At 40.5% G+C, this 25,884-nt stretch overlaps 1 protein-coding gene and 1 pseudogene across 18 annotated transcripts in view; one reads left to right on the top strand and one right to left on the bottom strand.

The window, feature by feature from the left end:
• ANKS1B (ankyrin repeat and sterile alpha motif domain containing 1B) overlaps nucleotides 1-25,884 on the top strand; it is a 1,065,346-nt gene that overhangs the window by 42,948 nt on the left and 996,514 nt on the right. The gene's annotated exons all lie outside the window — the stretch shown is intronic.
• On the bottom strand, nucleotides 11,525-13,262 carry LOC122423831 (annotated as a pseudogene).

Raw genomic sequence — 25,884 nt, 5'->3', positions numbered from 1 at the left:
CTTCCCTGGTGGCTCAGTGGTAAAGAATCTGCCTGCCGTGCAGGAGATGTGAGTTTGATCCCTGGGTCAGGAAGATCCCCTGGAAAATGAGGTGGCAACCCACTCCAGTATTCTTGCCTGGAGAATCCCATGGACAGAGGAGCCTGGCAGGTACAGTCCATGGGGTTGCAAGAGTCGGATATGACTTAGTGACTAAATCACCACTAAGCCACCACCACCATATATAAAATAAGTAAACAACAAGGACCTACTATATAGTGTAGGGAACAATGTCTTGTAATGACCTATAATGGAAAAGCATCTGAAAAAGAATGTATATATAAAGCTGAATCACTGCCGTACACTTGAAATTAATACAACTTTGTATATTAGTCATACTTCAATTTAAAAAATGTTAAAAAAAGAGTGCTACAGTCTTACAAATCATAATCACATACAGGTAATCACTTACATCCTATCACCTTTGCCAAATTCTTTGAGTTAGAAACAAGTCCCTGCTCACACTCAAGGGCAGGATTACTAAGAGTTAGGGATCATGGGTTAACTTAAGAGTATCTGCTGAAAAAAAAAAAAAGAGTATCTGCTATAAAAGGGAAAAGAAAACTGGATTATCTTGCCCTAAGGATTTTCTTTTCACCTATTATAAATAACTTGAGGGCAGAATTCATGGTTGATTCATTCTGAATCTTTTGGTCTTCCCCATCACCCACCTACTAGATAGTGACTTTTATTTAGTCAGGACTCAGTTGGTACTTGTAGGCTTAATTAATTATTATCCTATAAAACTGCTATCAAAGAAAGCGGATTCCCTTGTACTTGGCTTGACAGTCTGACTCTCTGAAAGTTGAAAGCCTTTGTTTATGAACTGAGACTGTTAAAATTTTAATTATTTCTAGCAGTGTGTATTTTATCATCTCTTTCATCAAACAATAATTTTTAATATATCCCTCCTTTTCAGAAAACAGCTATACTAGTGCTCTATTTAAAGTTGAATACAGATTACCTTGTTAACTCAATATAGCAATGGTAATAGTTGTCTGAAAAAGATCTTGAATCTTATGCCACACTGTTATGAGAGACTAACAGCTATATGAGGTGTTCTTCTTTTCATACTGTTTTGTTTCTTTGTCTGTTGACATAATGTTTTCTTTCCAAATCAGAAGGCAAAACTAGCAAGTGCTTTTTATTTTTGTCTGTGAGAAAAATTATAAGCTGCCAGATCAAAGGAGAAGCATTTCTAACTCTGAGACTTGTGCTCCTAAGGAATCACATTCAGCATTGTAGAAATATTAATTATGTGTATACTTAATCATCCATATGGCCCTAGGCAGACATTTTGCAAAACCATGTCATTTGCAATTCTTTTTCCTTGGATAGATAAGGTGGAGGCTAGATAACTATAGAATACCAAAAAGCAGTTTTATAGCATGAACTAACACAAGGTCAGAAAAATAAAACAAGGGGGAAATATGCAACAACGATTTGGGTCTTTGTGGAATGAGGAAGACCTTAGTAAGTCAATATTAATTTAATAGTAACAGAGAAACTAGGCAGGAATATAATATATGATAATCAGAGGGAGGGATGGTTCATGTTGAATGTGAAAGAGAGGCAAATATTCCCAGTTACTAAACAACCATATAGTGAATGGTACCATGAATAACCAAAGAAGACAGAGTTACCAAATGTGGTGAGGTCCTTAGTTGCAGCTGTAATTATGCATATATGTTAGGAGGGAAAACTATTTAGATGAATTCTGGCATAGCTCTGAAGAGTTTTTATTTTTATATTTTTGTTATCATCTATGCTAGGCAGAGGCTAAGATGACCTCCAAGATTCTTATTCTCTGGTGTGCTTGTTTGGTACGGTTCTCTTAAGTGGCTCCTGTATAATCCTTGTCATTTGATTTTGGGCAGAATTTGTGAATGTATTGAGTCATCACACTTGTGGTTAGGTTACAACTCAGTCCACTTTAATAAAAAACCTGGCCTGATCCAATAAGATGAGCCTTTAAAAGGATTTTTCCTGCAGTTCAAGAAATTCAAACCTTGGTAGCATTAGAGGGCCTACTGAAGGGACCATGTGGTGAGGAATTGGGGGTGACATCAGGGACTGAGTGTGGCTTCTGGCTGACAACCAGCAAGAGAATGGGGGTCTTAACAATAGCAAGGAACTGAGTTCTGAAACAACCAGTGATCTTGGAGGAGGATCCCACAGTCTAGATGAAACCATAGCCCTGACAGACACTGTTTTCAGCCTAGTGAGATACTGAACAGAGTACCCAGGTAACCCAGATGCCTTACCACAGGAACTGTGAGATGATAGATCTATGTTGATTTAAGCTGCTAACCACGGAGTAATTTGTTACTCAGTCATAGAGAAAGAGTTTGGCACCTTATTATGGTGTACATATCTACATTACCACTTTTCTAAGCATGCTCCATCTCTTTCCAGCTTTGTTTCTGTACTCAGGTATTCTCTTCCCTGGAGTGATTTCTGTTATAAAACTGTCCTAGCCTTCATTTATGGCCCACCTCATGTGCCATCGCCTTGTTTGCTGTCTCTCTATTTGTATAGACGAATGCCATCGCTTTGTCCCCTGACTCTAGTCTTTGTATCTTTGTCATGTCACTTACATATTTTAATACTACAAGAATTATTTGTATTCATGCTTTATGCTTTTTGTTTTAAATTTGTTTATTGATTTGAATAGGAAATACATATATTCAAATATTCCAAATATTTGAAAATAATATTTCAAAATATTCTTTTGAAAGAATGTATGATGAAAAGTGTTTTTAGCCCAGTTCACCTAGTCCTTTGGTTCAGAGGTAATCTTTCTTTTCAGTTACTGATGTATCCTTCTGGAGAGTTTCATTACATCAGTTCAGTTCAGTTCAGTCACTCAGTCGTATCCGACTCTTTGTAACCCCATGAATCGCAGCACACCAGGCCTCCCTGTCCATCACCAACTCCTGGAGTTTACCAAAACTCATATCCATTGAGTCGCTGATGCCATCCAACCATCTCATCCTCTATCATCCCCTTCTCCTCCCGCTTTCAGTCTTTTCCAGCATCAGGGTCTTTTCAAATGAGTCAGCTCTTTGCATCAGGTGGCCGAAGTATTGGAGTTTCAGCTTCAGCATCAGTCCTTTCAGTGAACACCCAGGACTGATTTCCTTTAGGATGTACTGGTTGGATCTCCTTGAAGTCTAAGGGACTCTCAAGTGTCTTCTCCAACACCACAGGTCAAAAGAATCAATTCTTCAGTGCTCAGCTTTCTTTATAGTCCAACTCTCACATCCATACATGACTACTGGAGAAAAACTATAGCCTTGATTAGACGGACTTTTGTTGGTAAAGTAATGTCTCTGCTTTTTAATATGCTGTCTAGGTTCGTCATAACTTTCTTCCCAAGGAGTAAGCATCTTTTAATTTCATGGTTGCAGTCAACCATCTGCAGTGATCTTGGAGCCCCAAAAAATAAAGTCAGCCACTGTTTCCACTCTTTGCCCATCTATATGCCATGAAGTGATGGGACCAGATGCCATGATCTTAGTTTTCTGAATGTTGAGCTTTAAGCCAACTTTTTCACTCTCCTCTTTCACTTTCATCAAGAGGCTCTTTAGTTCTTCTTCACTTTCTGCCATAAGGGTGGTGTCATCTGCATATCTGAGAATATTGATATTTCTCCTGGCAATCTTGATTCCAGCTTGTGCTTCCTCCAGCCCAGCATTTCTCATGATGTACTCTGCATAGAAGTTAAATAAGCAGGGTGACAATATACAGCCTTGATGGACTCCTTTTCCTATTTGGAACCAGTCTGTTGTTCCATGTCCGGTTCTAACTGTTGCTTCCTGACCTGCATACAGATTTCTCAGGAGGCAGGTCAGGTGGTCTGGTATTCCCATTTCTTTAAGAATTTTCCACAGTTTGTTGTGATCTACATAGTCAGAGGCTTTGGCATAGTCAATAACGCAGAAATAGGTGTTTTTCTGGAACTTTCTTTTTCGATGATCCCGTGGATATTGGCAGTTTGATCTCTGGTTCTTCTGCCTTTTCTAAGTCCAGATTGAACATCTGGAAGTTCATGGTTCACATATTGCTGAAGCCTGGCTTGGAGAATTTTGAGCAGTACCTTACTAGGGTGTGAGATGAGTGCAATTGTGTGGTAGTTTGAACATTCTTTGGCATTGCCTTTCTTTGGGATTGGAATGAAAACTGACCTTTTCCAGTCCTGTGGCCACTGCTGAGTTTTCCAGATTCACTGGCATATTGAGTGCAGCACTTTCATAGCATAATATTTTAGGATTTGAAATAGCTAAGCTGGAATTCCATCACCTCCACTAGCTTTGTTCATAGTGAAGCTTAGGCCCACTTGACTTCATATTCTAGGATGTCTGGCTCTAGGTGAGTGATCACACCATCATGATTATCTGGGTCATGAAAATCTTTTTTGTACAGTTCTTCTGTGTATTCTTGCCACCTCTTCTTAATATCTTCTGCTTCTGTTAGGTTCATATCATTCCTGTCATTTATTGATGCTGTCTTTGCATGAAATGTTCCCTTGGTAACTCTAATTTTCTGGAAGAGATTTCTAGTCTTTCCCATTCTATTGTTTTCCTTTATTTCTTTGCACTGAGCACTGAGGAAGGCTTTTTTATCTCTCCTTGCTATTCTTTGGAACTCTGCATTTAAATAGGTATATCTTTCCTTTTCTCCTTTGCTTTTGGCTTCTCTCCTTTTCTCAGCTTTTTGTAAGGCCTCCTCAGATAGCCATTTTGCTTATTTTCATTTCTTTTTCTTGGGGGTGTCTTGATCCCTGTCTCCTGTACGATTTCACAAACCTCCGTCCATAGTTGATTAGGCACTCTGTCTATCAGATCTAGTCCCTTTAATCTATTTCTCACATAGACAAGTATATTTGTATATACGATCTCCTTCCTATCTATACAAAACTAGCATAGTATTTATCCTCTCAGTTTATCCTCTCTTCTTCATTGTGAGATAGATGTATGAAGAATCCATGTCTTTTTCCTTGTTATATTAATCTTCTGAGATACCTTAGTATTTAAGACCTACTGATTTTAATCTTTCCCTCAAACCTTTCATTGATGTTACTTATATTAACTCAAATTTCATTTTGACAAACTCTTTGATTAAAATGCTTTCCTTAAAATGGACTCAAAACCTTTCTTAACATTTCACTGTTAGCGTGCCAAAATGCCAAAGACTTCTAACTTTAAAACATGTTTATTGGGGACTTCCCTGGTGGTCCTGTGGCTAAGACTCCATGCTCTGAATGCAGAGGGCCCGCGTTCCATAGCTGGTTAGGGAACTGCATCTCACATGCTTCAGGTAAGACCCAGCACAGCCAAATAAAAAAAAAAGTTATTGGATTTGAGGAGTCACATGGATAAGTATTTTTGAATAGGATATTATTATTAGCAGGTACACCCTTTCTACCTTCTCTGGTAATTCTTCTGCTACTTTCTTGACAGAGTGCTTATTCTGTGAGGTCTTAAGGATGGAATTGGGAACACTGCATTGGGATCAAGGGTTTTCAGTTTATGTAAGAATTTGTGAAAGAAAATGTAGTTCTTTGAACTGAACTGAACTTTATTATCAGTTCTTATGATGCTATTGGTCAAGTGACGCTAATAATATTTTCTGCATTTCTAAAAAGTTAAAACACAAAAAACCTACCTTTTCTAATTGATACATGTGATTCTGGAGCATTATATTTTGTTAAAGCTTTTACTAACTTATTTACTTCTTAACATCTAGTTGTCTTTAATTACTTCATTAAAAGTATTAACTCCTTCCATGCTTCCTTTCCCCCTCTTAACTCAGTATCCGATTCCCTTTCCTAATTGGTGAAATTAGAATGAGTGAAAGAGTAAAGTTACCTGGAACTATGATCATAGTGGGATTAAAAACCCCTCATGACTAAGTTCTTATCAAGTTTGTTTTTAAAGTGCATATGTGGAAAAAAAAAAGTGCATATATGTGTTTCCTTCTTCCCTGTGCTGTCTTTATTCACAGTTGTGCTGCTTAGCACATCATTCAGGAAAGTACATACAGACAATGAGATTAGATAAACCAGCTATTAAAAACATTATTAGCGACTTCAGAAATTAGTGAATAGAGACTGAGCATCGAAGAGTATGTGTTCATCTCTGAATTTTAGTTATGAAAGCCATTGTTTTTTGTATGTAATAGGATAACATTGATTTTATTGAAAAAAATTTGCGGACTAGTTTATTTTCCATATAACTTGTGTGTTAATGGTTCATAATAAATGTGCTGTCTATAATAGGGATTCCGTGATTTGTAAGAAAATAATAAATTTCAGCCTTCCTCCAACTGAGTTTAAGAAAATACTAAACTTAAACTTTGTTTTGTAAGTTATAAATACCAAAAAAATATTTATTGATGACCCCATTTTATAAATATTATGATTTTCCTGAAAGTTTCACTGATCATGGCACTTTATAGAATTTTTTATTACTGTGTTATATTTTTTAATATAACATTTTTAGTGGGACTTATAGTGTTCATCAGATAACATGGAGCTCATTATGGTGTTTTTTTTTTTTTTTGCTCATTATGGTTTTTAATTGTGCTTTCTAATTTAAAAAGTCCCTTATAAACATTAGCAAAGAGAGAGTATTCCTGGGTAACCTTTGCATTTTAAGTAGCCTCAGTGATGTTTTTAGGGCAGATAATGAACACATGTAATATTTTGAATAATATCAATTTATGGAAGTTTGTCAGTTTATCTAGTGATTATAGAAACCACTTGAAGTTAGTTTGTTCAATTATGTAAATTTCCATAATTATTTGCATACAATAGGGGTGGGTCAGAGGGTGAAGTGTCTTCCTGCAATGCAGGAGACCCAGGTTTGATCCCTGGGTCTGGAAGATCCCCTGGAGAAGGCAGTGGCAACCCATTCTGGTATTGCTGCCTGGAAAATCCCATGGACAGAGAAATCTGGTAGGCCATAGTCCGTGGGGTTGCAAAGAGTTGGACACGACTGAGCGACTTCACTTTCTTTTCACTTTCCTGGCTCCACCCAACTGAAACCTAACTCAGATCAGCTTAGGCCAAAAAGAGAATTTATTTGCTGATGGGACTGAGCCTGAGAGAGGGGGGTGAGGCTGACTCAAGGGATGGGTGTCGTTAGCAGGGCCCTTTTCCGCTCTCGCTTTTGCCCTGTGTGTTTGCTGTGTCTCTGAAGCCTGATCACTGCGCACGGCTGCTGGTGGGAAGGGACTTCAGGCAACTATCTTTCAGTTTTTAAATTGAAAAAAAAAATCTCATTTGTATGTGTAGCTTTTTGTTGTCTCAGCTTGGATCAGATGTCCCTCCCTTCCCATTGGCCAAGCAACAGTGGCCTAGAGGGTAGAAAGGATTTTCAAGAAGATGCCAGTTCATAGTCTAACTACATAATTAGAGATGGGGTAGGAATATTTCCAGTAGGTTGTGGGATGGGGGTTGGGGGAGATGAAGAAAGGGGATGATAATCACAATACCTTTTGAGATGGGGAGGAAAGGGAAAGGTTTGGCACATGTATAGCTGTTTAGGAGAGATGCTTTAGCAAGAATCAATAGGAGATCATTTGAATTATGTATAGTCAGGGGTCTCCATAGTAACAAAATCGGTAGCATGATACACACACACACACACACACACACACACAAACACACACGGTGGTGGTGGTTTAGTTGCAAAATCGTGTCTAACTCTTGTGACCCCATGGACCCTCCTCTGTGCATGGGATTTCCCAGGCAAGAATACTGGAGTGGGTTGCCATTTCCTTCTCCAGGGAATACTCCCCACCCAGGGATCAAACCTGCATCTGCTGCATTGCAGGTAGATTTTTTTACTGCTGAGCCACCAGGAAGGCTCATGTACGTGTATAGTAAATATAAATATAAGGGACTGGCTCACGTGATCAGGGAGGCTAAGTCCCAAAATATGTGAGGTGAGTCAACAAGCTGAGCACTGAGGAGAGCTGATGGTGTAGTTCCAGTGTGAAGATCAGCAGGCTTGACCCAGGAAGAGTCAGTGTTTCTGCTTGAATCAAAAGTAGAAAAAAACTGATGTTCCTGTTTGAAGGCAGGCAAGCAGGAGAAATTCTGTCTTACCTGGGGGAAGGCCAACCCTTTTGTTTTATCCAGGCCTTCAACTGACTGGATGATGCCTACCCACATTAAGGAGGGCAGTCTGCTCTACTCAGTCTACTGATTTACATGTTAATCTCGTTCAAAAGCATCCTCATAGAAACACCCAAAATAATGTTTGACCAAATCTCTGGGCATCCCATGCACAGTGAAGTTGACACATACAGTGAAACATCATAAGGTTCTACGTGGTAGAATACAGGTTGGGCTGTGTTTTGTACTAAATAGTTCTAATATAGAGCAAGTTTAAATTATACTGATAAGCATAAGATATACAAATTGGCAAGCCTATTCTTCTGAAGGTTTTTCATTTTTATTGTAGCCAAAACATAGTAGCACTTTATCACCCTATAAAATGGGAAGATACAACAAACACATGAAAAGATGCTCAACATCACTCATTATCAGAGAAATGCAAATCAAAACCACAATGAGGTATCATTACACGCCAGTCAGAATGGCTGCTATCCAAAAGTCTACAAGCAATAAATGCTGGAGAGGGTGTGGAGAAAAGGGAACCCTCTTACACTGTTGGTGGGAATGCAAACTAGTACAGCCACTATGGAGAACAGTGTGGAGATTCCTTAAAAAACTGGAAATAGAACTGCCATATGACCCAGCAATCCCACTTCTGGGCATACACACTGAGGAAACCAGAACTGAAAGAGACACGTGCACCCCAATGTTCATCGCAGCACTGTTTACAATAGCCAGGACATGGAAGCAACCTAGATGCCCATCAGCAGACGAATGGATAAGAAAGCTGTGGTACATATACACAATGGAATATTACTCAGCCATTAAAAAGAATACATCTGAATCAGTTCTAATGAGATGGATAAAACTGGAGCCCATTATACAGAGTGAAGTAAGCCAGAAAGATAAAGACCAATACAGTATACTAACGCATATATATGGAATTTAGAAAGATGGTAACGATAACCCTATATGCAAGACAGAAAAAGAGACACAGGTGTACAGAACAGACTTTTGGACTCTATGGGAGAAGGCAAGGGTGGGATGATCTGAGAGAACAGCATCAGACATGTATATTATCAAGTGTGAAACAGATCACCAGTCCAGGTTGGATGCATGAGACAAGTGCTCGGGGCTGGTGCACTGGGAAGACCCAGAGGGATGGGATGGGGAGGGAGGTGGGAGGGGGGATCGGGATGGGGAACACAAGTAAATCCATGGCTGATTCATGTCAATGTATGGCAAAAACCGTGACAATATTGTAAAAGTAATTAGCCTCCAACTAATAAAAATAAATGAAAAAAAATGGAAGATACTTGGTATGTGAAATGGAGTGTACTAACAACCGATCTTATTATAAATGAAACTGGAGTCTACTGGCCTAAATACCTGCTTAAATGCCATCCATGTAGATATGGGATATAAATCTTCAAAAAAAAAAAAAAAAGAATACATCTATTGAGGAACTTCCTTGGTGGTCCAGTGGCTAAGACTCCAGGCTGCCAATGCAGGGGGCAGAGTTCAGTCCTTGGTCTGAGAATTAGATCCCAGTAAGCCACAACTAAGAGTTTGCTTGCTTCAACTTAAGATACTACATTCAGTTCAGTTGAGTTTAGTTGCTCAGTCATGTCCAACTCTTTGTGACCCCATGGACTGTAGCATGCCAGGCTTCCTTGTCCATCACCAACTCCCGGAGCTTGCTCAAACTCACGTCCATCGAGTCGGTGATGCCATCCAACCATCTCATCCTCTGTCATCCCCTTCTCCTCCTGCCTTCAATCTTTCCCAGCCTCAGGGTCTTTTCTAAGGGGTCAGTTCTTCGCATCAGGTGGCCAAAGAATTGGAGTTTCATCTTCAGCATCAGTCCTTCCAATGAATATGCTGGACTGAATTCCTTCAGGATTGACTGGTTGATCTCCTTGCAGTTCAAGGGACTCTCAAGAGTCTTCTCCAACACCACAGTTTAAAAGCATCAGTTCTTCAGTGCTCAGCTCTCTTTATACTCCTACTCTCACATCCATACATGACTACTGGCAAAACCATAACTTTGACTAGATGGACCTTTGTCAGCAAAGTAATGTCTCTGCTTTTTAATATGCTGTCTAGATTGATCATTGGAGAGGGAAATGGCAACCCATTCCAGTACTCTTGCCTGAAAAATTCCATGAACGGAGGATCCTGGTAGGCTACAGTCCATGGGGTCGCAAAGAGTCAGACACGACTGAGCGAAATTCACTTCACTCAAGGTTGATCATAGTTTTCTTTCAGGGTCCTACGCTGCAACTAAATTTTCTTCCAAGATCCTACACGCCACAACTAAAAAAGATTTTGCATCCTGCAACAGAGATTGACAATCCCACATGCCACAGTTAGGACCTGGTGGAGCCAAATAAATAAATATATAGATATTAAAAAATACATCTATTGAGTTAAAGAAGTAGCTGAGAATTTCTCTGAATGTTAGATGTGACTAGGGAATATTTCAGTTCCTGAAAAATTAAAGTCAGCTTTACCATTGGGAAAAAAGGGTGCCTGTTAGGTGAGAATTATGTTATTAACTTTGTATTAGATTTTCACAGAACAGCTTATGTTTTATTGTATTCAATGTGTAAAATCAATTTATTTGAAACAATTTACCTTTTCTTTTGCAATAAAAATTTTTAATTAGGTTATGTACATTGGTTTTTCAGACATAATGCTGTTGCACACTTAATAGACTATAGCATAATGTAAGCATAACTTTTATATACACTGAGAAATGAAATAATTCGTGTAACTCATTTCTCTGTGGTGGATTGGAATTGAATATATATCTCTGAGGTATACCTGTGAATACTGTAGGCTTTGCAGGTCATGTCTCTCTTGTAGATGCTTGATTCTGCCGTAGATCATATGTAAATAAATGGGTGTGGCTATTCCAGTAAAACCTCATTTATAGAAGAAGGTGGGCCAAATGCCATAGTTTACAGATCCTTATCTGGTCTAGTGCTCTCAGGCTAGCAGAGAAGAGAGGAAGGGAAGGCTGGATGGCAGAGTGACCTAAGGGGCCTGGTTCAGAGGGGTCCACGTACAGGGCTGTGCAGCTTTCACGCTTTTGCATGGGACAGACAGGTTTGTGGATACCTAAAATGACTACTGCCAGCCCTGTTGCCTGGCACAGAAGGGGCAGGTCAGCTCGCCAGGCTCAAGGCTCTTTCCCTCAGCAACTTTGGGGTCCCACGTAGCTCGCCTTTTTCTGTGCTCTGACATCTTCTGAGTCAGAACGTCTCCAGTAAGAGATCAGCCCCCAGATTTCTCTTTCCTCTCTTGTAAAGGACAGGTGGCCGACACGGTGACCAGTTGGCCGTGGTGGTTCTGGGGTCACTGAAGTTCTGTGTTTCTGTTACAGGTCCCTGTTTCTCTGTTAAGTATAGCTCTAGCATTCTCCAATACATGTAACCCCAAACCTAGCTGTGTGGGGAAATGCAGATGGGCCTGCTCACATGAGCATGGCCCGCCCTCATCAATAGCCGGCCTGGGCCCAGGGCTCCCAGGCAGTGACTCCTGCTGTGAGAGCTCCCTGGGTGCGTGTGGCCCTTGGGCTCAGTACTCGCATTCTTCTTTAAGGCTGCTCTGGGCTGGGCTTGCAGACTGTCTGCTTCCTTTGCTTTGACATGTAACACAACAGGCTGTGAATCATTGTTCTTGGCAGGGAGGGCAGGTCAAGGCAAGCTGACACTACTGGGGAATGAAGCAGAGTTTATACTGGTCCCATGGGACCCCATAGTAGGAGCATTCTGACACTAAGTTGCTGTTGAGAATAAGACCTGATGCTCATTGAAAGCAACCAGCTTCCCTATGTAAAAGCCATCAGGTAACGCCTCCAGGCACTTGTGGCCCACCCTTGAGCTGGGACACTCCTTGCACACTCCCTTGGCTTTCAGGTTGACTGAACCTCACTCACAACAGATGCCACGGTGCAATACATCAGCACCCTCCTCTCTTTGAAAAGTTCTAGATTTTCGTCAACGTAGCCAGGGAAGTAACTGAATTTCCTGATGTCTGGGCCTAAGCAGCCCTAGGATTGTCCTATTTTGCTTTCATAGGAGTTTCTGCAGTCCAGTAGGATAGTATCACTTTCTTCTTGATTTGCCTGAGACAGAAACTTTTCTACTTTGTGAAGTTCACCTAGGGATAAATGGGTTGTAGGAGGTCTTATTGGGACTGATCCCCATGGGCACAATTTCTTCAAACTCACCAACACACAATTGTGGAAAACAGCAAACTCTTCCTTTGCTGGTCTTAAAATCGTCCTTACACATGTAATCCTTTATAAACAGTGGGAAGTAAAGCATCACTTCTATGTAGAGTCTGGTGGCTAATCTGCTTCCACCAACTGTCCCATTCATTCCTTCCATAGCAAAACAAACTAGTAGTGGCTCTCCAGAGTTCCATGATGAGCGTTGTCAATCACATGCGGGCTCCTTGAGAAAGGGGATGCAGTCTAGTGAAGCCTGTTCTGGGCTTGCCTGTGAGGTGCAGGTGCTGACACAGAGCTGTCTGCCAGGCACAGACCCAGTCAGGATCCTTCAGGTCACAGTAGCAGTAATAAAGTAGCAAGTTCCCCTTCATCATTGCCCCTGGTCACTCATCAGCTCATCAGGGCTAAAGCAGCCTATATCAGGGAGCCGGGCAGACGCTTCATGGTTGCAGGTAAGGTCCTCTGTGAAAGGGTTCCTTTTGTCTGCAGACTCAGGACTTTTTGAGGTGCTCAGTCTCATAGCCAGCTGCTTTAAGCAAGTGCTCTGGAAAATCTCATCAACATGTCATGTTGCCACATGTCTGTGGCTGCTGATTGGGTCTGTAAGCAGTTGCTGATGCCAAATTCCACCATTTTTCTTTACATTTAAAAGGAGGTGCTGGAACTTCCTTCGCTTTGACAAAAGGGCAAATGCCTTTTTCTTTGCCAACGAGTATTTCTTCTTTGTACTGACATCTAACTCTACTTTGAGTCTGCTGCTGGGGTGATAAGACTTGTGTCTTTCAAATCCAGGTCTGAAAACCTTAAAACACAGGCCTGCAGGTCCTCTCCTTGGTCTGGAGGAGTGAAAGAAGGCATCTGGTTTGGTTTCATCAGTGGGCAGATTCCTCTCAGTTAACTATGTCCTCACTCTGGAAGTTAGGCCATTGACTTACCTCTTAATGGTCTGATCACCCTTGCCCCTTCAGGATACCCTTGACAAAGCTTAATGTTGTGTCATCAAGCACAGGAGAACTGTTTGTAGAGTCTAGCCCCAACATGAGAATGCAGGACAAAGAAGAGAGGATTTGGAGCTGAGATACAGTAAGTTGATAACTAACACACCCCAGAACTAGTGTTTGTTTTGATTTTGGTGCTCAGGATTCCTGGACCGTGTGTAGATAGTATAAATTTAAAGCTGAAAGTCTTGAGGGTAGGTTATAGTCAAGAATTCTCAGGAAGAGTTTTTTCATTCTTCCCAGAGCCCAGGCTGAAGCACATTTCTTTTCATCTTGTATGCTAGTGATACCCAAGCAGATAGCCCTCTGAAGGTACCAGCTTTCTACAGAGATTTGGATCTCATCTGGTCAAAGGCTGTAAAAACCCAAGCCCATTGGTTACCTAACTGAAAAACCTTTCCAAGGTAAATTGCAGGTAAGCTCCTGACCTTATTGCTCTGGTTTGCAGTTGCATTTTTTTTAGGGATTTCTTTCACATTCTTTTGAGCTCCTAACTCCACTTTTCTATCCATGCAGGGTTTTATTTATTTGCTTTGGCTTATTTCTGTGCCAGTGTAAGCCTTCCTTCAACCACTCTCCCATCCTTTGTCATGACCTTCAAAGACATCTATTTTAGGTGTTGAGGATATAATAAAAGAGACATATCCCAATGTTCTCATGGAGCTCATCTTTTTAAAGGGGAAGGAAAAATAGGTAACATATTAGTCTATTAGGTGATGATAAGTGTTATGAAGAAAAGTGAGGTAGGATAAAGAAATAAAGTAATGAAGATGCTGTTTCATAGAGATCAGGTTAGGCCTTGCTGATAGGATGTTGGTTGTTTAGTTGCTCAGTTGTGTCCAACTCTCTTGCAATCCCAGAGTATTGGTAGTGTAATGTCAAAGTCTGTAAGTATATTATACACTTGTATAATGAGCAGTTCATATTGGTGTCCTAAGTAATGTTAACTCATAAACTGAGCTAAGAGATTGGATATTGCTTCAATAACTCAAATATTAATATGTTTTAAAAAGATAATGGGGAAATATCCTGAGGACAATTCCTCAAGTACTGTCAGTCTTTAATATTCCCTATTACAAATGCTGCCAGTGTTGAATAATAAATGATCTATAAGATAATACACTATGCAGTGTTTTGACATGCATTATAAACTCATCATCTTTTCCAGACTCTGTTGCTCCCCCTGTATTCACTGCCTCTGTTAATGGTGCACCGCCATCCATCTTGTTGTTTATGCCATTAGCTTGCTTTCCCCCATTCAGCATGCATTTCAGTACCTGCTTGTGTTTGCAGGTGAACTAGGGAGAGGTAAGTGAGGTGCTTGCCTTGGGTAGAAAATTTAATAGGATGTGAAGAAACCCTTAGTAATCATGATAAATACTATTTTAATGCAGTGTTATAAAAAATCAATGTAGGCAAAAAATCCACAATGAGTGAAATATCAAACTTTTAAATAAAGAAGGGATTCAGATATTCATTGTTATTCAGATATTCATTGTTCAGATATTCAGATATTTGTTGTTACTGTTAAGTGACTCAGTCATGTCCAACTCTGTTGTGACCCTCTGGATTGTAGCCCAGCCAGCCTCCTCCGTCCATGGGATTTTCCAGGCAAGAATACTGGAGTGGCTTGCCATTTCCTTCTCCAGGGGATCTTCCCGACCCAGGGATCAAACTCTTGTCTCCATGTCTCCTGTATTACAGGTGGGATTCTTTACTGCTGAGCCACTGGGAAACCCAGATTCAGCTTTGCCATGGCATAAACCCAAAAGTGAGTGCCTCACTTTCCAAACCTAAAATCTGGCTCTGCTGACCATGTAATGGGAATGTCATAGTGTCTGCCCATAAAGAGTTCATCAGTAGGAGGAGAGAGATGTGACTAAGGTACAAAAACAAAAGTCCACTAAGGTAGAAATAAAATAGGGATTCAAAGAAGAAGTTTCTTCAAAGGGGATGTAGGGATTAGGAAAGAACCTGGGTTGTCCTAGACGTCTTTCTTCCTTGTGCTGTGGGTAAGTCACTCAGTTGTGTCTGACTCTGCGACCCCATGGACTGTAGCCCACCAGCCTCCTCTTCCTTAGCTTTACCAAATTTTGAATTCCTTTCAAAAATCCCACTTGAATATATCCTTTCTTTTTCTCTAAACCCTCTCCTATTTAAAATCCTTTAATAATTATCAATCACCTTCATTATGAAAGCCTAAAAGGTGTCCAAAGCATTTAATGGTCTAAGCTTTACTTCATCTTGGCGTTCTCCATGGATTCAGACTTGTACTCTGGTTCTCAAATGGCTCTGTGTGTGCCATTTCCTCTTCCTGGGAAGGCGTTGCTTCTTCTCACAACTGAATTGTGTTCATACTTTAGCACTCAGCTGAGACATTGCCTTCCCAGGGGCTGTGGTTTACATGTATGTGTCTTTGGTGCCTAACACAGGCAGTTAATACTTGTAAAATATCTAGACCGTCCTTGGTGAAAAAGAGTTCACACTTTTGTGCCCATGCACGTAACTTCCATCCCGGCGACCGTGTTTGCTCTGTAAGCATCAATGTGGTTAAGGACAGAGGCTGTCTGACATTCATGAGGTGGGTCATCTTTCCACCTCGATGCTCATTTACACTTTGTGTCTACTCCTATCGGGTCATCTTTTACAGACCTCTTTGTGTCTGATCATCCATTATTGCTCCTTCCAGGCTCCTGATCAATTAGCAGAGCTATTAGCCATTGACCAATAATTCATATATATCCTTACCTCAAACCACTTCTCTCTCATACAAAGATTATGAACCTCTGCCTGATGTTGGAATTTTCTTTTACTCCTGTCCTTTAGAATAGTGATACTCAGACTGACCATGTGAAGGATTTTTTGTTTTGTTTTGAGTCATCATGATTGATCATTTTGTAGAATATAAAATCACACCCTTGGTTTTTGTGATAATGTGAAGTTGATATAAATGTTTTCAACTGTGTACTCTCACTGTTTATACTTGTGTATATATATCTTGTGGAGTGATTAAAAAAAAGTTTGTGAGCGTGCTTTCATCTGTGGACCACATTTTAAGTAACACTGAAGCAGTTCATTCCTGCATAGGCTATAGTATAATAGAGGATTTTTATCTTGTTCCAACATATCAAACGGATCCATCTGGGAGCTGTATGTTTTCTGCAGGAGCCACTCTTTGCCAGTTGCACAAATTTTCTTTTGTGGCACATGGCTACATTGTTCCTTCTGATTTACTGCCTGAAAGAGGGTAAGGGGGAAGTTCTATCAGGGGCTTCCTTTGTCCCTTTCTATCATAATAGATCTTATTTCACTCAGGTCAAAGAACCAATGTTTGGGTTTTGGCTGCTGCTGAATATTTCCATCTCAATTATGTATTCAGGGGCCAGATACATAACCAGATGGTGGATCTGTAGACCCATTGGACCAACTGTGAGACGGACTTGGACCTGGACTCCATTTATTATCTGGACTGTATATGCTTCCACTGTAACTGGGTGGCCATATAAGTATTTTGGGTACCCTGGTGTCAATGTTAGCTTAGGAACTGTATCCAGCAGTCCCTGGATGGGATGAGTATCACTCTGTCACCACTGTTGAGCTACTCTGGTAGATGGCAGCACACCCCTTTGGAGAATGATTGGAGAAGCTCAGGAGGATGTGTCCTCCCCTTACATTGATGGGCTTTAGGTCTCTGAACTGGCTCAGATCTGGAAACTACACGTAAATCTTCTGCTCTTAAGTCTTCCATCTTTTTTGGCCATAAAAGTCAAGCAATAATGTTATTTTTTACTTATTGTGGGTTGAATTGTGTCCGTTAAAAATTCATATGTTGAAGTACTAACCCTAGTACTTCAGAATGGGACCATATTTGAAAGTAAGGTCATGGAAGACATAATTAGTTAAGATGAAGCCATATTGGAATAGATTAGGTCTCTAATCCTACATGGTTGGTTCTTATAAAAAGGAGAAATTTGGACATGGAAAAAACACATACAAGAGAATGCCACATGAAGATGAAGACAGAGGTTAGAGTGATGCTTCTGCCAGCCAATGAGTGCTAAAGATTGCCAGCAAACCACTTGAAGACAGATGGAACAGGTGCTCGCAGCCTGTAGAAGAAACTGGCCTTACTGACTCCTCAATCTTGGATTCTTGCCTCCAGAATACGTATCTGTTGGTTATATCACTCAGTTTGTGGAACTTTGTTGTGGAAGCCCTAGCAAATGAACATGCTACCCATCTCTCTTGCCTCAACAGAGAACAATGGCCTTGCAGGTCAAGGTTCTCTGGTTGCTGCTCTGACCTTACTGTCTTTTATGCCAAATACATTAATCCTGCTTCTAATGGTTAAATGATACCTCTGGTGCCTTCTGTTTTGGAATCCTCTAACTCACATTGACATCCCATCACTGTTTCGGAACCTCATTAAGGTTTTCTTGCTAGAAATTATAGTCTGAGTCACAGGAAAGTGCCTCCGTGTAAATACACTTTTTTCTCTCTGGTATTCTGCCCCCTGCCTCAGCTTAGCACCCTCAACATACACTTCTATATGTGTGCCCAATTCTCGATATCACATGTCAGACAGGGTCAGAAGCTTTTTCGATGAATAAACTATTTCTTTCCATAGTAGAGACTGTATTTGACAATTAGAGTGATTATGAGTATGATCTGACCATACTTGTTGGTCTAGAGGTGATGAGGGAAGGCAAGGCAGATCTTGAGGAGGACATCTTCCTCAAGTACTGCCTTCGCAAATCTCCAAGCAGTTAGAGGCTGCTTTCCTTTATGAAAGGGAATCGAGTGGACCCTTTCAGCCCAGAGGCTTTGTCAGAATATGAGTGTTCAATGTTCTTAACGAACCCAATACCACCGTCCCGTGTTTCCTTATCTTACCCTCTTCTTATCAGAGCAGGGGAGGCCTGCTAAGGCTGTATGTTTAGTCTTCTTTGTAGCTCAGCTACTGAGTCAAATCTTAGACCTAATTTTCAGTGCAGTCTGCTCTCTGGGCACAGGAGATTAGGTTTAATTTAAATGCTGATTTTCATACCATTCTGTTTTTTACAGCTTGCCCTGCATTTTGATAGGTGTTTTACCCAAGCCTGCTGGTCCCATTCTTCAGAGCTTTTTAGAGCAGTTAACAAATACTAACTCCAGAATATTGCAGTTATGATTGCCCCCATATCTTTCAAGTGTTAGAGCTGTTGTGTAAGCTTGTACGTTCTCTTTCCTCCTCTTCTACATTTCAGTCCACCCCAGGTAAGAATTTTAGTCATTCTGCTGCTGTGACATTGTATGGGTTATCACCACTCATATATCAATAGAAATTGGATCCCTGATGCCAGCTGACCAGTAAGTGATACTATTCTAGAATCCCATTCTGAGGGTCTGTTTTTTAGTACCACTTCTATTACCAACAGTCTTAATTAGGGTTTTCTTAAAAAGCAGACTCTGAGGTTAAGGATTTAGGGGCAGGAAATGTATTTTCAAGGTGATCCCAGGAAGCCTAGGGAGGAAGTGGAGGAAAAGCTGTGGGTCCTTAAAGTGGGAAGCTGTCAGCATCAGTATGACTGTCCATAGCAATGGCATGAGAACTCACAGATGAGTCAAGAGGATAGGGTGTGGGCATTAACAAGGTCTCTACGAAGAGTACAGATGTAAAACAAGAGCACAGAAACTAGTACACAGAATTACGCACTTAACAAATTTAGGTATTATTTCTACTGGTGGTTAATCAAAAAACAAGTAGTTTTTATTTATTTTGTTTGATTTTGCAGTATGAAAGGATTCATTTCAGGATACTTTTAATTAGTAAACTCCTAATGTATTTGAAGGGGGCTTCCCAGGTGGTTCAGTGGTAAATAATCTGCCTGCTAGTGCAGGAGATGCGGGTTCAGTCCCTGTGTCGGAAAGATCCCCTGGAGGAGAAAATGGCAACCTACCCCAGCGTTTTTGCGTGGGAAGGAATTTTTGCGTGTCCCATGGACAGAGGAGCCTGCAGGGCTACAGTTTATGGGGTTACAAAAGAGTCAGACATGACTTAGCGACTGAACCAATGCATTTGAAATGTGACTTGAATTGTGAAAATTTCCAAACTTTTTCAGCTTTCAAAAATACATTTATTTTGCTAAGTAAGGTACTCCTATAAGCCCTGACTTATGATTGAACTGCCATAACAATGAAGTGATGACTGGCCTTTATTTAGTCTTTTAAAATTTTTTTTTAAATTTAGTCTCTATGACCTAAATTTAGTTCTTGCCTTGCAGTTATTTTGAAATGAATCACTTCACTCCAGCTTTTTAAATTTGTTTTACTTCTTATTAACTTGATGAAAGAAAAAGAAAATTTCTGTTTTTCACTTTTTTAAAAGAAACTGTGTTATTTATGGTTCTCTGGGGCCTCAGGAAAATCCTTACTTAAGGTACAAATGGTAATTATCATTTTTTCTCAGAGGAAGTATCTGTTACACTAGTGAAACTGATATAAATTTAGAACATGAAATTTGATGATTCCTATTTTTAAATTATTCTCTTCATACTTCTGTTTGATTTCATCATAATTTTATCATCATGTAGATCAAGGAAATGAAAATTTTCATTTAAAAAAATTATTTTTTCAAAGGAACATATCAAGGCAAAGCATAGAAGGCAAAGTATCAGTTAATTTGATGGGATGTGGGTTGCTAAGACTAAGTTGTGTCTGACTCTTTTGCAATTGCATGGACTGTAGCCCACCAGCCTCCTCTGTCCATGGGATTTCCCAGGCAAAAATACTGAAGTGGGTTGCCATTTCCTTCTCCAGGAGATCTTCCCAATAATTTAACAGTTGACCTTTTTTGGAAGGAGAGGCAAGTTAGAGAAGGAATACAAAAGAGTGCGTTTGATAATAGCAAAATACTTAACAGATTTATACAGAAAATAAGAGTCACAGAACAAAAAATTTTATATCAGCATTTCAGTTGGATAATATATATAGCTGGAGAATAATAATAGCTGGCTAATTACTGGAACAAATAATAAAGCAGTCGTTTGGTGTCACCAAGAGGACAAGAAATTGAACTATGGGAGACACCAAAGGTTAATTACAAACAAATCATGCCAAATAATTTCATTTTGATATCTAGGCAAGGTCAATGAGTAAAGAAATTCTAATGAACTTGAGTATAATATAGAATGTTTAATATCCTTTTTTAAAGGATACATTAGATATGGTGCTATATGACACTTTATGAATAGAGAAAGGTTAATTATAGAAATAAGAGGGAAGCTGCTGCATACCACAGGGAGCTCATCTTGGTGCTCTGTGATGACCTAGGTGGCTGGGATGGGGGAGGGTGGAAGGGAGGTTCAAGAGGAAGGAAATATGTGTGTACTTATAGCTGATACATGTCAGATTAATGCAACATTGTAAAGCAGTTATACTCCAATTAAAAAGTAAATTTTCCCGCCCTTTAGAACAAGACCCAGATTCCCCAACAGACAGTCCCTCCCATCAGGAAGCTTCCACAAGCCTCTTATCCTTACCCATCAGAGGGCAGACAGGTTACAGAAAACCAGCCACACTGGTCACATTCATAACAGTCTTGTCTGACGCAGTGAAGCTGTGAGCCATGAAATGTGGGGCCACCCAGGACGGACGGGGCTTGGTGGACAGTCCTGACAAAATGTTAATCTACTGGAGAAAGGAATGGCAAACCTGTTCAGTATTCTTGTCTTGAGAACCCTATGAACAGTATGAGAAGGCAAAAAGATATGACACAAAGATGAACTCCCCAGGTCAGTAGGTGCCCAATATGCTACTGGAGAAGGGTGGAGAAATAACTCCAGAGAGAATGAAAAGGCTGAGCCAAAGTGAAAACAACACCCAATTGTAGAAGTGCCTGGTGATAAAGTCTGATGCTGTAAAGAATAAATTGCATGGGAACCTGGAATGTTAAGTCCAAGAATCAAGGTAAATTCTGCTCAGATCAGTCGCTCAGTCATGTCTGACTCTTTGCAACCCCATGGTCTGCAGCACGCCAGTCTTCCCTGTCCATCACCAACACCTGGAGCTTGCTCAAACTCATGTCCATTGTGCCAGTGATGCCATCCAACCATCTCATCCTCTGTCATCCCCTTCTCCTCCTGCTGTCAGTTTTTTCAACATTAGGGTCTTTTCCAATGAGACAGTTTTTGCATCAGGTGGTCAAAGTACTGGAGCTTCAGCATCAGTCCTTCCAATGAATATTCAGGATTGATTTCCTTTAGAAGTGACTGGTTTGATCTCTTTGTGGTTCAAGGGACTCTCAAGAGTCTTTTCCGGCACCACAGTTCAAAAGCATCAATTCTTCGGTGCTCAGCCTTCTTTATGGCCCAACTTTCACATCCATACATGACCATGGCTTTGACTAGATGGACCTTTGTTGGCAAAGTAATGTCTCTGCTTTTTAATATGTTGTCTAGGTTGGTCATCGCTTTTCTTCCAAGGAGCAAGCTTCTTTTAATTTCATGGCTGCAATCACCATCTGCAGTTATTCTGGAGCCCCCCAAAATAAAATCTCTCAGTTTCTATTATTTCCCCATCTATTTGCCATGAAGTACTGGGACCAGATGCCATGATCTTAGTTTTTTGAATGTTCAGTTTTAAGCCAACGTTTTCATTCTTCTCTTTCACTTTTATCAAGAGGCTCTTTAGTAGTTCTTCACTTTCTGCCATAAGAGTGGTGTCATTTGCATATCTGAAGTTATTGACATTTCTCCCAGACATCTTGATTCCAGCTTGTGCTTCATCCAGCCTGGCATTTTGAATGATGTACTCTGTGTATAAGTGAAATAAGGAGGGTGACAATATACAGCCTTGATATATTACTTTTCCTATTTGGAACCAGTCTGTTGTCCCATGTCTGGTTCTAACTGTTGCTTTTTGCCCTGCATACAGATTTCTCAGGAGGCAGGTAAGGTGGCATGGTATTCCCATCTCTTGAAGAATTTTCCACAGTTTGTTGTGATCCTCAAATTCAAAGGTTTGGCATAATCAAACAGATCAAATTAATCAAACTGATCACACGGACCACAGCCTTGTCTAACTCAATGAAACTATTAGCCTTGATATTAGGACCACCCAAGATGGCTAGATCATGGTGGAGAGCTCTGACAAAACATGGTCCACTGGAGAAGGGAATGGAAAACCAATTCAGTGTTCTTGCCTTGAGAACCCCATGAACACTATGAAAAAACAAAAAGATATGACACTGAAAGATGAACTCCCAGGTTGGTAGGTGCCCATAGGCTACAGGAGAAGAGTGGAGAAATAACTCCAGAAAGAATGAAGAGATGGAGCCAATGTGAAAACAACACCCAGTTGTGGATGTGTCTAGTGATGGAAGTAAAGTCCGATGCTGTAAAGAACAATATTGTGTAAGAACCTGGAATGTTAGGTCCATGAATCAAGGTAAATTGAAAGTGATCAAACAGGAGATGGCAAGAATGAGCACTGACATTTTAGGAATCAGTGAACTAAAATGGACTGGAATGGGCGAATTTAACTCAGCTGACCATTATATCTACTACTGTGGGCAAGAATCCCTTAGAAGAAATGGAGTAGCCTTCATAGTAAACAAGAATCCGAAATGCAGCACTTGGGTGCAATCTCAAAAATGACAGAATGATCTCTGTTCATTTCCAAGACAAACCATTCAGTATCACAGTAATCCAAGTCTGTGCACCAACAAGTAATGCTAAAGCAGCTGAAGTTGAACGGTTCTATGAAGACCTACGAGACTTCCTAGAACTAACACCCCAAAAAGATGTCCTTTTCATCATAGGGGACTGGAATGTAGAAGCAGGAAGTCAAGAGATACCTGGAGTACAGGCAAATTTGGCCTTGGAGTACGAAATGAAGCAGGGCAAAGGCTAACAGAGTTTTGCCAAGTGAATGCACTGGTCATGGCAAACACCCTCTTCTGACAACACAAGAGAAGACTCTACACTTGGACATCACCAGATGGTCAACACCGAAATCAGATTGATTGTATTCTTTGCAGCCAACGATGGAGAAGCTCTCTACAGTCAGCTAAAACAAGACTGACTATACTCATGATCTGAGCTGACTGTGGCTCAGATCATGAATTCCTTATTGGCAGATTCAGTCTTAAATTGAATAAAGTAGGGAAAGCCAGAAGACCATTCAGGTATGACCTAAATCAAATCCCTTACATATATCCAGTGGAAGTGACAAATAGATTCAAGGGATTAGATCTGATAGACAGTGTCTGAAGAACTATGGACAGAGGTTTGTGACATTGTACAGGAGGCAGTGATCAAGACCATCCCCAAGAAAAATATGTAAAGGCAAAATGGTTGTCTGAGGAGGCCTTACAAATAGCTGAGAAAAGAAGAGAAGTGAAAAGCAAAGGAGAAAAGGAAAGATATTCCAATTTGAATAAAGAGTTCCTAAGAACAGCACAGAAAGATAAGAAAGCCTTCCTTAGTGATCAGTGCAAGGAAATAGAGGAAAACAATAGAATGGGAAAAACTAGAGATCTTTTCAAGAAAATTGGAGATACCAAGGGAACATTTCATGCAAAGATGGGCACAATAAAGGACAGAAATGGTATGGATCTAACAGAAGCAGAAGGTATTAAGAAGAGGTGGCAAAAATACACAGAAAAACTATACAGAATATCTTCATGGCCTAGATAACCATGATGCTGTGATCACTAACCTAGAGCCAGACAACATGGAATGCGAAGTCAAGTGGGCCTTAGGAAGCATCACTACGAACAAAGCTAGTGGAGGTGATGGAATTCCAATTGAGCTATTTCAGTTCCTAAAAGATGATTCCATGAAAGTGCTGTACTCAATATGCCAGCAAATTTGGAAAACTCAGCAGTGGCCACAGGACTGGAAAAGGTCAGTTTTCGTTCCAATCCCAAAGAAAGGGAATGCCAAAGAATGTTCAAACTATCACACAATTGCACTTATCTCACATGCTAGCGAAGTAATGTTCAAAATCCTCCAAGCCAGTCTCAAACAGTACGTGAACTGAGAACTTCGAGATGTTCAAGCTGGATTTACAAAAGGCAGAGGAACCAGAGGTCAAATTGCCAACATTCACTGAATCATCAAAAAAGCAAGAGAATTCCAGAAAAAAGATCTACTTCTGCTTCATTGACTACACTAAAGCCTTTGACTATAGGCTTCACAACAAACTGGAAAATTCTTCAAGAGATGGGAATACAGACCACCTTACCTGCTTCCTGAGAAATCTGTAGGCAAGTCAAGAAGCACCATTTAGAACTGGACATGGAACAATGCACTGATTCCATTTTGGGAAAGGAGTATGTCAAGGCTGTATATTGTCACCTTGCTTATTTAACTTATATGCAGAGTACATCATGTGAAATGCCAGCCTGGATGAATCACAAGCTGGAATCAAGATTTCCAGGAGAAATATCAATAACCTCAGATGACACCACCCTATGGCTGAAAGCGAAGAGGAACTAAAGAGCCTCTTGATGAATGTGAAGATGAGAGTGAAAAAGCTTGCTTGAAATGCAACATTCAAAAAACTAAGATCATGGCATCTGGTCCCATCCCTTCAGGGCAAATAGATGTGGAAGCGATGGAAACAGTGATAGACTTTATTTTCTTGGGTTCCAGAATCATGGCTGCAGATGGTAAATACTGCCATGAAATTAAAAGAAGCTTGCTTCTTGGAATGAGTGATAACCAACCTAGACAGCATATTAAAAAGCAAAGACATTATTTTGCCAACAAAGATCTGTCTAGTTAAAGCTATGGTTTTTCCAATACTCAGGTATGGATGTGAGAGTTGGACCATAAAGAAAGAACAGACTTTTGGACTCTGGGAGAAGGCGAGGGTGGGATGTTTCGAGAGAACGGCATTGAAACATGTATATTATCAACAGTGAAACAGATCACCAGCCCAGGTTGGATGCATGAGACAAGTGCTCAGGGCTGGTGCACTGGGAAGACCCAGAGGGATTGGGTAGAGAGGGAGGTGGGAGGGGGGATCGGGATGGGGAATACATGTAAATCCATGGCTGATTCATGTCAATGTATGGCAAAAACCACTACAATATTGTAAAGTAATTAGCCTCCAACTAATAAAAATCAATGGGGGGGAGGGGAAAGACTGAAACCACTCCAAAAAAAAAAAAAAAAAGAAAGCAAGCTGAGCATCAAAAAATTGATGCTTTTGAACTGTGGTGTTGGAAAAGACTCTTGAGAATCCCCTGGTCCCTTGGGTAGCAAGGAAATCAAACCAGTCCATCCTAAAGGAAATCAGTCCAGAATATTCATTGGAAGGACTGATGCTGAAGCTGAAGCTCCTGTACTTTGGCCACCTGATGCAAAGAACTGTCTCATTGGAAAAGACCCTGATGCTGGGAAAGATTGAAGGTAGAAGGAGAAGGGGATGACAGGGGATGAGATCGTTGGATAGCATTACTGATTCAATGGACATGAGTTTGAGTAAACTGCGGG

This window comes from Cervus canadensis, chromosome 21, assembly GCF_019320065.1.
Source record: "Cervus canadensis isolate Bull #8, Minnesota chromosome 21, ASM1932006v1, whole genome shotgun sequence".
In the NCBI taxonomy this organism is placed as follows: Eukaryota; Metazoa; Chordata; class Mammalia; order Artiodactyla; family Cervidae; genus Cervus; species Cervus canadensis.
This window is presented reverse-complemented; position numbering and strand designations above follow the sequence as displayed.